At 42.0% G+C, this 9,596-nt stretch overlaps 1 non-coding gene across 1 annotated transcript; it reads right to left on the bottom strand.

The window, feature by feature from the left end:
* Positions 1-367: 367 nt before the first annotated feature.
* On the bottom strand, positions 368-501 carry LOC122691071. The gene has a single exon (XR_006340313.1). It is a non-coding gene; the product is annotated as a U8 small nucleolar RNA (small nucleolar RNA).
* Positions 502-9,596: the final 9,095 nt, after the last annotated feature.

Here is a 9,596-nt window from a genome sequence, read left to right as displayed (position 1 = left end):
TCTAATCTCAGGATCAAAGTCTCAAGAGTTCATACAGCCTGGGAAAAAATGCACAGTCTTATCACAGACCCACTACTCCAGTCTTTGGCACTGGATGCCGGAAATGCTGCCACAGCTGAAGATAAAATTCTTTAGTCTCTGTATTTCCTGGATGATCAACTCTTCCCACATGCAACCATTAATTCATGTCGCTGCCTCCAAGTTGAACCCTGAGGTTAAGGACCTGGGTCACATGCAGAACTCTAGAAGCAAGGAAATCTCGGAAATGTAGTTTTTAAATTTCTGACTTTGTATGGAAAAGAAAGCTAGAGGGTGGTTGTAATGGGTGCTAGGTGATCTAATTTCCAGTATTTTTTCCCCAAGAAGAATCAAAGAGGAGCAATCAATGTTGCAAGTCCTGATTATGCAGAGCTCCTAATTATGAGTCATGCCAGCTCAAGTCGTCATGTTCTATTCTGCCCTCCAAAGGGAAGAATGGGTAAGGATTATGCTTCCTGACGATTGACCTCCAGTGTTCACTGTAGCTTCCTATTCTAAAGTCCAAGGTTAGAGAAGGGAGAACAGGATGGATAACTGACCATCTGCTCCCCATATCCATCTCTCCTACTCTTCTTACGATCTCATGAGCTTGAAGGAAACGGATTCTGCTTTCTCTCTGGTGAGAGTTTGATCTACATAGACAGGCAACTGAGCTTTAATGGTGAATGGGACATTTCGGGGTTCAGTTCCAGAGAAGCATACCCTGAGGGAAAGATCTGTGCTAGTGATGTATAAAGGAAGTGCTCTTGGAATAAACTTGTAAAAAGAAAAATGAGTAGGAACAGAATAGCAGGATAAGGAAGTAGGAAAAGCATGACAGGTTTTCATTTTCAGGCAAAATCCTTAGGAGGACAGCTGTAGCCTGATCCTTCGAGGCAGCTCTGAGGCATAGTACCTGAGAGTTTGTCCCAGGTAGACATGAGGGGGCTGGGCTTTCATACTAGTGCCTTCTTCAGCTGTTGTTGGCTAAGGGTCATGTCTTTGTTTCATCTGCTATAACAAAAATGTCATAGTCTGAGTGGGTAAAACAGCAAACACTTTATTCTCAGAGTTCTGGAGGTTGGGAAGTCCACCATCAAGGTGTCAGTGGATTTGGTGTCTGATGAGAGTACTCTTCCTGGTTCATGGATGGCTGCCTGCTGGCTGTATGCTCATAGGGCAAAAGGGTCAGGGGAACTTTCTGAGGCTTCTATTATAAGGGTGCTAATCCCATTCATGAGGGCTCCACCCTCATGACCTAGTCACCTCCCCAAAGTCCCGCCTCTTTGGGGATTAGGATTTCAACAAATGAATTTGGAGGAGTAGGGACACAAATATTCAGTTCATAAGAGGCCACCACAGGGTTAAATAAATGCCTAAGCAGTTCCAACTCTCTGTGCCCATGGGCAGACTTTGGGAGCCCAATGGCAGTCTTCCAACTAGGGAGTAAGAAGGAGGTTGAAGGCAAAGTACATTGAAGCTGGCAGAGGCAGTTGAAAAGATGACAGGATGGGAGTTCCCTGGTGGGCCAATGGTTAGAATTCTGGGTTTTCACCGCTGTGGCCAGAGTTCAATCCCTGGTCAGGGAACTGAGGTATCCTGAAAGCCACGTGGTGTGGCCAAAAAAGAAAGGATCACAGGAGACCTAAGGGAGCACAGTGGACACTGTCCACTATGCAGTATCTTCTCATGAGCAATATCATGCAGTTCCCCAAGCCTGGATTTTAATTCATGTGATGGGATAGTGGCTTGGCATTCAACATCCATTCCACCCTCCTTGTGTTCTGCAGTGGCTTGAAAGCAAAAACTACATTTCCCAAGCTTCCTTGTGATTAGAATTCTGGGTGTGATTTAAAATCGGGTGCACCCCTGCACTGGAGAGGAAGGAAGGGAGAGGATGGGGAAGGTGGGGAAGAGAGAGAAAATTGAAGGAACAAAAGGGAAAGAAGAAAAAGAGGGAGATAAAGGAAGAGAGGGAGGAAATTTCCCTATTTCCATTGCCTCCTCCCCTCAGTTCACATCCATTGGACTAGCACTAAACCTAGCTTCTCACTGGTCCCTCTACTAGTGCTGTTACTTTAGAAAGTTGGAGATTTCCATCTAGGTTACTTCTTCCTGGGACACAGCTGAGGAGTAGGAGTCAGTTATAACTCCAACTTCCCCACCAACTCAGGTGTATAATAAGTAATTTCTTTCTCTCTCTTACCACCCCCATCTCTCCCCACACTCCACCCCATCTCTCTCTCACCACCCCATCTCTCTCTCACCACCCCTTCTCTCTCTCACCACCCCATCTCTCTCTCACCACCCCATCTCTCTCTCACCACCCCATCTCTCTCTTTCTCTCTCTCTGTCTCTCATGCACACTTGTGCTTTCTTTAAAAAATAAAAAACAACAAAACTGAATCTCTGAATCTAAACTTCCATTTTCCCATGATGGCAGGAAACATCAGTCATTCTTGGCTTCTCTAATCCTTCTCAGGGTTGTGTCACAGTTCTGGAGTCTTACACAATGTCAAGGAATGGTAGAGGGGCAAATAGGGAGTTTATGTCTGATCTTCAATTTATAGACTATTGGTCATCATTGGACACGGATTATCACAGTTCATTGCCAAAAGAGTCACTGCTTCATCTACATGGCCTCTTCAGATTCCCAGCTGTCCACTGCTTCTAGGTTGCTGATAGAACCAGGAATCTTTTTTCAGGGCTTTCTGTGGTCCCATCTGCCACAAGGCCAGTCCTCTTTCAAGCCATGGTACCTCCCAACGTGTATGTAGCATGGGGGTGGTGTCGTTGTGGGGAAGTTCTCAAAATGCACATCCAGGTTCCTGGTTTTCTATAACCTAAAGACCACTTTTTCTTCTTCTTCCAACCATGTGCTTTCTCTCACTTAAAATAATCTGGTAAGTCAGGACATTCTTCTGACAGGGATATACTGACAGTACAAAATATCTTTGAATTCATCTTGCAGTTTGAGCTGAACTATTCACTTCCTGAACCTTGATCTTCCCCTCAATTTTTCAAGAGGGAAAAAAAAAAAATAACCATAGCGTGCAAAAGAAAATTTGTAAAACCTTTGCCATGTAAATTTGTAAAACTCACTAGTCTTCTTTTTCCCATCCTCCCAATCCCCAAAGTTAGTGAGTCACAGAAACAACTTTAACAAGTATTCTCTACAGGTCTCCAGTGAAATGTTGAAAGACTCTACTTGACCTCATTCCTTTCAATATTGGAGTTGTTCCTGCCAAGATATTGGACACAGGAAGACACAAATACGGGCTGTGGGAAGGAGGAGAGAGGTCTCAGTACCAAATGGGCAGTGAGATTAAGACCAGAGTATGTGTATATGTTCAGTTGCTTAATTGTGTATGACTCCTTGTGACCCGCCAGGCTCCTCAGTCCATGGGATTCTCCAGGTAAGAATACTGGAGTGGGCTGCCATGCCCTCCTCCAGGAGATCTTCTGACCCAGGAATCAAACCTGCATCTCCTGTGTCTCCTGCATTGGCAGGTGGATTCTTTACTACTGTGCCACCTGGGAAGCCCTAAGATTAAGGCCAAGTCAAGGTCAAAGCCAGGGCTGATTATTAAAGTCCATACTGAAGGTACCCCACCTCTACCCTTTCCCTTACTTCCCAGAGTGCTTAGTAAAGAAGATTCTAGTCATAGCCCTGTAATAATGCCTGAGAGTCCAAAACTAAAGAAATAGAGGTAAGCAAGGGCGGGCTTCCCTGGTGGCTCAGTGGTAAAGAATCTGCCTGTGACATATGGGTTCGATCCCTGGGTCGGGAAGATCCTCTGAAGAAGGAAATATCAGCCCACTCCAGTATTCTTGCCTGCAGTGGAAGTGAGAGTCTTAACCACTAGACAACCAGGGAAGTCCCCACTATTCTTGTCTGGGAAATCTTGTGGACAGAGGAGCCTGGTGGGCTACAGTCCGTGGGGTTGTAAAAGAGTCGAACATGTCTTAGCAACTAAACAACAACAGCAGCTACTGAAATGGTATAAATCGAAAGAAAAATGATTCAACATGCCTTAAATAGTCATTGCACAATTACTACGTTCAGCGTGCCTTGCTTAAACGGTTTGGTACTACATCATAAAGGAGCTGTTTATACAGGGACTGTGAATCTCATCTTTGTATAACAGCTGATGCTCAGTAAATATTTGTTGAATTTAGTTGAATTTAAAGTATGAGGAGCTAAAACATGACAGATGGTTTTGTATGGACAATACAATAGAAAAAGGAAATAATCCAAATTATATCTGTTGAATGTCAAACCCTAGGTTAGCAAAACTCAGATTGCTATTGTTTATTGTGTCTTATTGTTAATACACACAACTGCCTGCTTATGTTGGCTGAATGCATTAGCCTCGATTATGTAGGTGGGGCCAATTTATTCATAAAGGTCCTTATAAAAGCACGGCAGGAAGCTTAGGGTGAGAGACAGAGGTGTGATGCTGGCTGTGGAAGTTAAAACAGTGCACAGTCAGGAGCTGAGGAACAAGGATGGCCTCTAGGAGTTCCAAAGAGTTAGAGAACCAGTTTTATTCTAGAGCCTCCAGAAGGAAGGCAGACCAACCAAGAAGTTGATTTTGACCCAACCAGAATGACTTTGGACTTCTGGCATATATAACTGTAAGATACGTTTGTGTTGTTTTAGGCTCTGAATTTTGTAGTCATTTGTTACAGTGTCAAAGAGTAGTTAATATGCTGCTTATTCATTCATTCATTCAGCTCTGGTTTCAGCCATTGACTGTTTGTCGTTCCAGACACTTTCATACCTCCGCTTAGAACACCCCTTCCATCCATCTACCTCGACCCTATCTTGTTCTTCAAAAGCAATTTAAACCATCACTTCCCCTTTGGAGTCTTTGGCCCTGGGCCCCTCCACACTTGAGTTGCAATCATTGATCACTGTATTCCTTCCTGTTAGTACCACTTTGCCAAGTTCTTGCTTAAGCAAGCGGCTCTGTTTCTTGTTCCTTATTTGTTTGCCAGGTCCCTCCAGGATAACAAGGTGACAGAGAAGGGGTCAATCCTCTGTGTTTGTACACATGCACACACGTGTCTTCCCTGCATGTTTCATATCAGTACACAGTGCTCCCCCAAAGCAGCATCAAATAAATGCTCATTTGAAAAAGAATGAACCAGTCTGCTTTGTAACAAGTCACTTCTCAAATTATCAAAAGGGTAAACATGTGCAATATTACTATAACATGTTTTTATTATACCATTTACTAAGCTGCTATAAGAAATTAAGCTCACTTATTCAGTTTTCTTCTTGAGGAGAAACTCTGAATAGCACTTTTTTCTAGTCAAAATTACCTAGTTTTCAGACTGATGTATCTTTCGATTCAGCCATCAGATGTGGTATCCAACACAGCAAAACTTGTTTTATCTCTTGACATGTATGAATCAGCTACCAACTGTGTGCAGGTATTGCTTGGGACATGGGGGAGCAAATGAATAAATCAAAAGTTCCAATTTGCAGGCAGGAAGACAGGCAAGTAAATACTACAAAACAGAACACTATAAAGAAAAGAACATAATGGTAAAGAAGTTATTTTTTCCTTGGAGTAGAAAACCAGTCTTTAATGAGACAGGTGGTGGTATGACATGAGTTTGAGTAAACTCCGGGAGTTGGTGATGGACAGGGAGGCCTGGCGTGCTGCAGTCCATGGGGTCGCAGAGTCAGACATGACTGAGCGACTGAACTGAACTGATGGTGGTCCACAAAAGAATAGGTGGTAGTAGTTAAGAAACAGTACTTTAGGGACTTCCCTGTTGGTCCACAATGCAGGGGACATGGGTTCGATCCTTGGTTGGGGAACTGGGATCCCACGTGCCATGGGGCAACTAAGCCGGGGCACCACAACTACTGAGCCTTCACACCACAACAAAAGATCCCATGTGCCACAATAAAGACCTGATTCAGTCAAACAAAAAGAAATAATTTATTGGAAAAAAAGAAAAAGAACCAGGACTTTACATTTAAATGGAAGTGTATTCAAATCTGGTTCCACTACCACCTGTGTGCCCTTGGACAAATTACTTACCTGCTCTGAGCCCAGCTTGCTCCTCCATGTTTAAAAAAATAAAAGGCGGGGGTGGAGGAATAATAGGCATACTCTCTCATGAGGTTATTATGATAATTATATAAAATTCATAGAAAATGCTTAACATGGTGCCAGGCACCATGGCAAGCAATTAATGCATTGTTGTTGTTTAGTCGCTAAGTCATTTGTGACTCTTGCGACCCTATGGACTAGCCCACCGGGCTCCTCTCTCCATGGAATTCTCCAGGCCAGAATACTGGAGTGGGTAGCCATTCCCTTCTCCAGGAGATCTTCCCAACCCAGGGATTGAACCCAGGTATCCCACATTGGCCGGTGGATTCTTTACCACTGCACCAGGAGGGAAGCCTAATTAATGCAGAGTGGCTATTATTTATTTAAAACAGTGAATAACATTTCTGAATTAATATTTCAAAACCAGATTTTTTACATGATACCACATGTTGTTAAAAAAGAAAATTCACTCTACAAATACTGGGAAAATGAAGAGGATGCTGTTGTGCTTCACATTCCTCCTCCTGGTTGAGGAATTCATTCTCCCAGGACCTGCCAGGAGTTTGGCTTCTGAAGGTTGCCAGTTGATTCCTCTTGAGGAATTTGACTCTGAATTACTTCAGCTACCATTGCGCCCCCTGCTGGTCAAGCGAGAGAGCCAAAGCCAACCCTCTTAATTTGGAACATTTTTTTTTTTTTTTTAGTTTTGAAAAAATTTTATTTTATATTGGAATATAGTTGATTTACAATGTTGTTTTAGTTTCAAATATACAGCAAAGTGATTCGGGTATACATATATCCATTCCATTTTCAGGTTCTTTTCCATATAGGTTATTACAGAATATTGAGTAGAGTTTCCTCTGCTATACAGTAGATCCTTGTTGTTTATTTATTTTTTAAAAATTTACTTATTTTTAATTGAGGGATAATTGGTTTACAGAATTTTGTCCTTTTCTGTCAAACCTCAACGTGAATCAGCCATAGGATTATATATGTCCCCTCCCTCTTGAACCTCCCTCAATTTTTTAACTTTATTTATTTATTTTGTTCCCTGGTAGCTCAGCTGGTAAAGAATCCACCTGGAATGTGGGAGACCTGGGCTCAATCCCTGCATTGGGAAGATCCCCTGGAGAAGGGAGCGGCTACCCACTCTAGTATTCTTACCTGGGAAATCCCATGGACAGAGGAGCCTGGCGAGCTACAGTCCATGGGGTTGCAAAGAGTCAGACACGACTGAGTGACTAAGCACAGCACATTTATTTATTTTAATTGGAGGATAATTACTTTACAATATTGTGATGGTTTTTGCCGAAGGCCCACCCCAACCACAGAGCTCCCTTAAGTGGCTGAGGCATCTATGGAAACCTCTTTGGCTTTCATCATTCCCTCACAGAGGTTGTTCCCAACAGGCCCGCATAAACTCACCAGTCTCCATCTCACAGTCACCTTCCTCAAGGCAGCTTAATTAACTCAATCACCCGTTGTATGGTCAGGGCACTGCTGTGGAGCAGGGTAGGCAAACTTCTTTTGTGGAAGGAAAGATAGTGTTTTTGGCTTCGGTTGACCATATGTTCTCCATGACATTTACTGAGCTTTGCCTTTCTAGTGTGAAAGCAGCCGTAAAGAATACAGAAATGAATAGATATGGCTTTGCTCCAATGAAGCCTTGTTTAATGGACACTGAATTAGAATATCATAATTCTCATGTCATAAAGTATTCTTCCTTTTATTTTAAAATGGCTGAAAAAATTCTTAGCTCATGGGAGTTCAAAGGATGTAACTAGGTGTATTGTGGTCATCGTTTCATAATATGCAAATAGCAAATCATGTTGTACATGTGAAACTAATGTATTGTATGCAGATTGTTGTTGGTGCTGTTGTTTAATTGATACATTGTGTCTAACTCTGTGCGACCCCATGGACTATAGCCCACCAGGCTCCTCTGTCCAGTGGGATTCTCCAGGCAAGAATACTGGAGTGGGTTGCCATGCTTTCCTCCAGGGGATCTTCCCAACCCAAGGATCGAACTCATGTCTCCTGCATTGATAGACAGATTCTTTACCACTGAGCCACCAGGGAAACCCTCTCAGTAAAAGAAGCAGGTGGCAGGCTAGATTTGGCCAATGAGTCATCATTTGCAAGCCCTTGAACTAGAGGAATTAAGTGGAGCAGTGAGACTCTCATGAAGCTACCATTCTAGTGCATGAATTTACAGAATTTGACACCATGAGATCCTAGAGCTTGTAAGAGAATACAAAAGACCCCTTCCTGGCTCCAGAAGGGACAAGAGAGCATGTAGAAAAAGAAGAGAAAAATGGGAAAAATAAGATGCATAATTCTTTTTCAAGCTTAGTACCACCAAGAAAATCAAACATGGCAAAATAAAGCAGTAGTTTAATGTTCAATATGTGGTATTTTCCCTTTTAGAGAACTTCATCCTCCCAGTAAACAGAATCAGATTTGAGTGGCTGTATTTGAGGTTGTAGCTAAGTAATCATTAAAAAAAATAAAAGCACAATTGCAATTAGCTACTATTTTCATCTTTATAAAGAATATATTTTTAAATGATCTGGAAAATAGATACAAATGTATTTTTTGAAAACTGTTTGAACCTGTCTTTCTACCCAAATGTAGCAGCCTTCAGTGGTCCATTTCCTTCAAGAAGAAACAACTTGGAGGATTTTACTTGGGTGACAAACATATGCTTAACTCCCTACCCTGAAACCTTTGGCTTTTAGTTTTGCCATGGTGTGCATTCTTCTTTTTTAAATTTATTTATTTATTTTAATTGAAAGATAATTTCTTTACAGAATTTTGTTGTTTTCTACCGAATATCAACATGAATCAGCCATAGGTATACATATATCCCCTCCCTCTTGAACCTCCCTCCCATCTCCCTCCCATTGCACCCCTCTAGGTTGACACAGAGCCCCTATTTGAGTTTCCTGAGCAATACAGCAAATTCCCATTGGCTATCTATTTCACATATGGTGATGGAAGTTTCCATGTTACTCTTTCCATACATCTCACCCTCTCCTCCCCTCTCCCCATGTCCATAAGTCTGTTCTCGATGTCTGTTTCTCCATTGCTGCCCTGCAAATAAATTCTTTGGTACCATCTTTATAGATTCCATATATATGCGTTAATATATGATATTTATCTTTTTCTTTCTGACTTACTTCACTCTGTATAATAGGCTCTAGGTTCATCTACCTCATTAGAACTGACTCAAATGTGTTCCTTTTTATGGCTGAGTAATATTCCATTGTGTATATGTACCACAACTTCTTTATCTATTCTATCTATCAATGGACATCTAGGTTGTTTCCATGTTCTAGCTATTGTAAATAGTGTTGCAATGAAGAGTGGGATACGTGTGTCTTTTTTAATTTTGGTTTACTCAGGATACTTGCCTAGGAGTGGGATTGCTGAGTCATATGGCAGTTTTTTAAGGACTCTCCATACATTGTATGTGTCCTTACTTGGTTTGTCTTCTTTTTCCTTTTA

This window comes from Cervus elaphus, chromosome X (assembly GCF_910594005.1).
Source record: "Cervus elaphus chromosome X, mCerEla1.1, whole genome shotgun sequence".
Taxonomy (NCBI): domain Eukaryota; kingdom Metazoa; phylum Chordata; class Mammalia; order Artiodactyla; family Cervidae; genus Cervus; species Cervus elaphus.
This window is presented reverse-complemented; position numbering and strand designations above follow the sequence as displayed.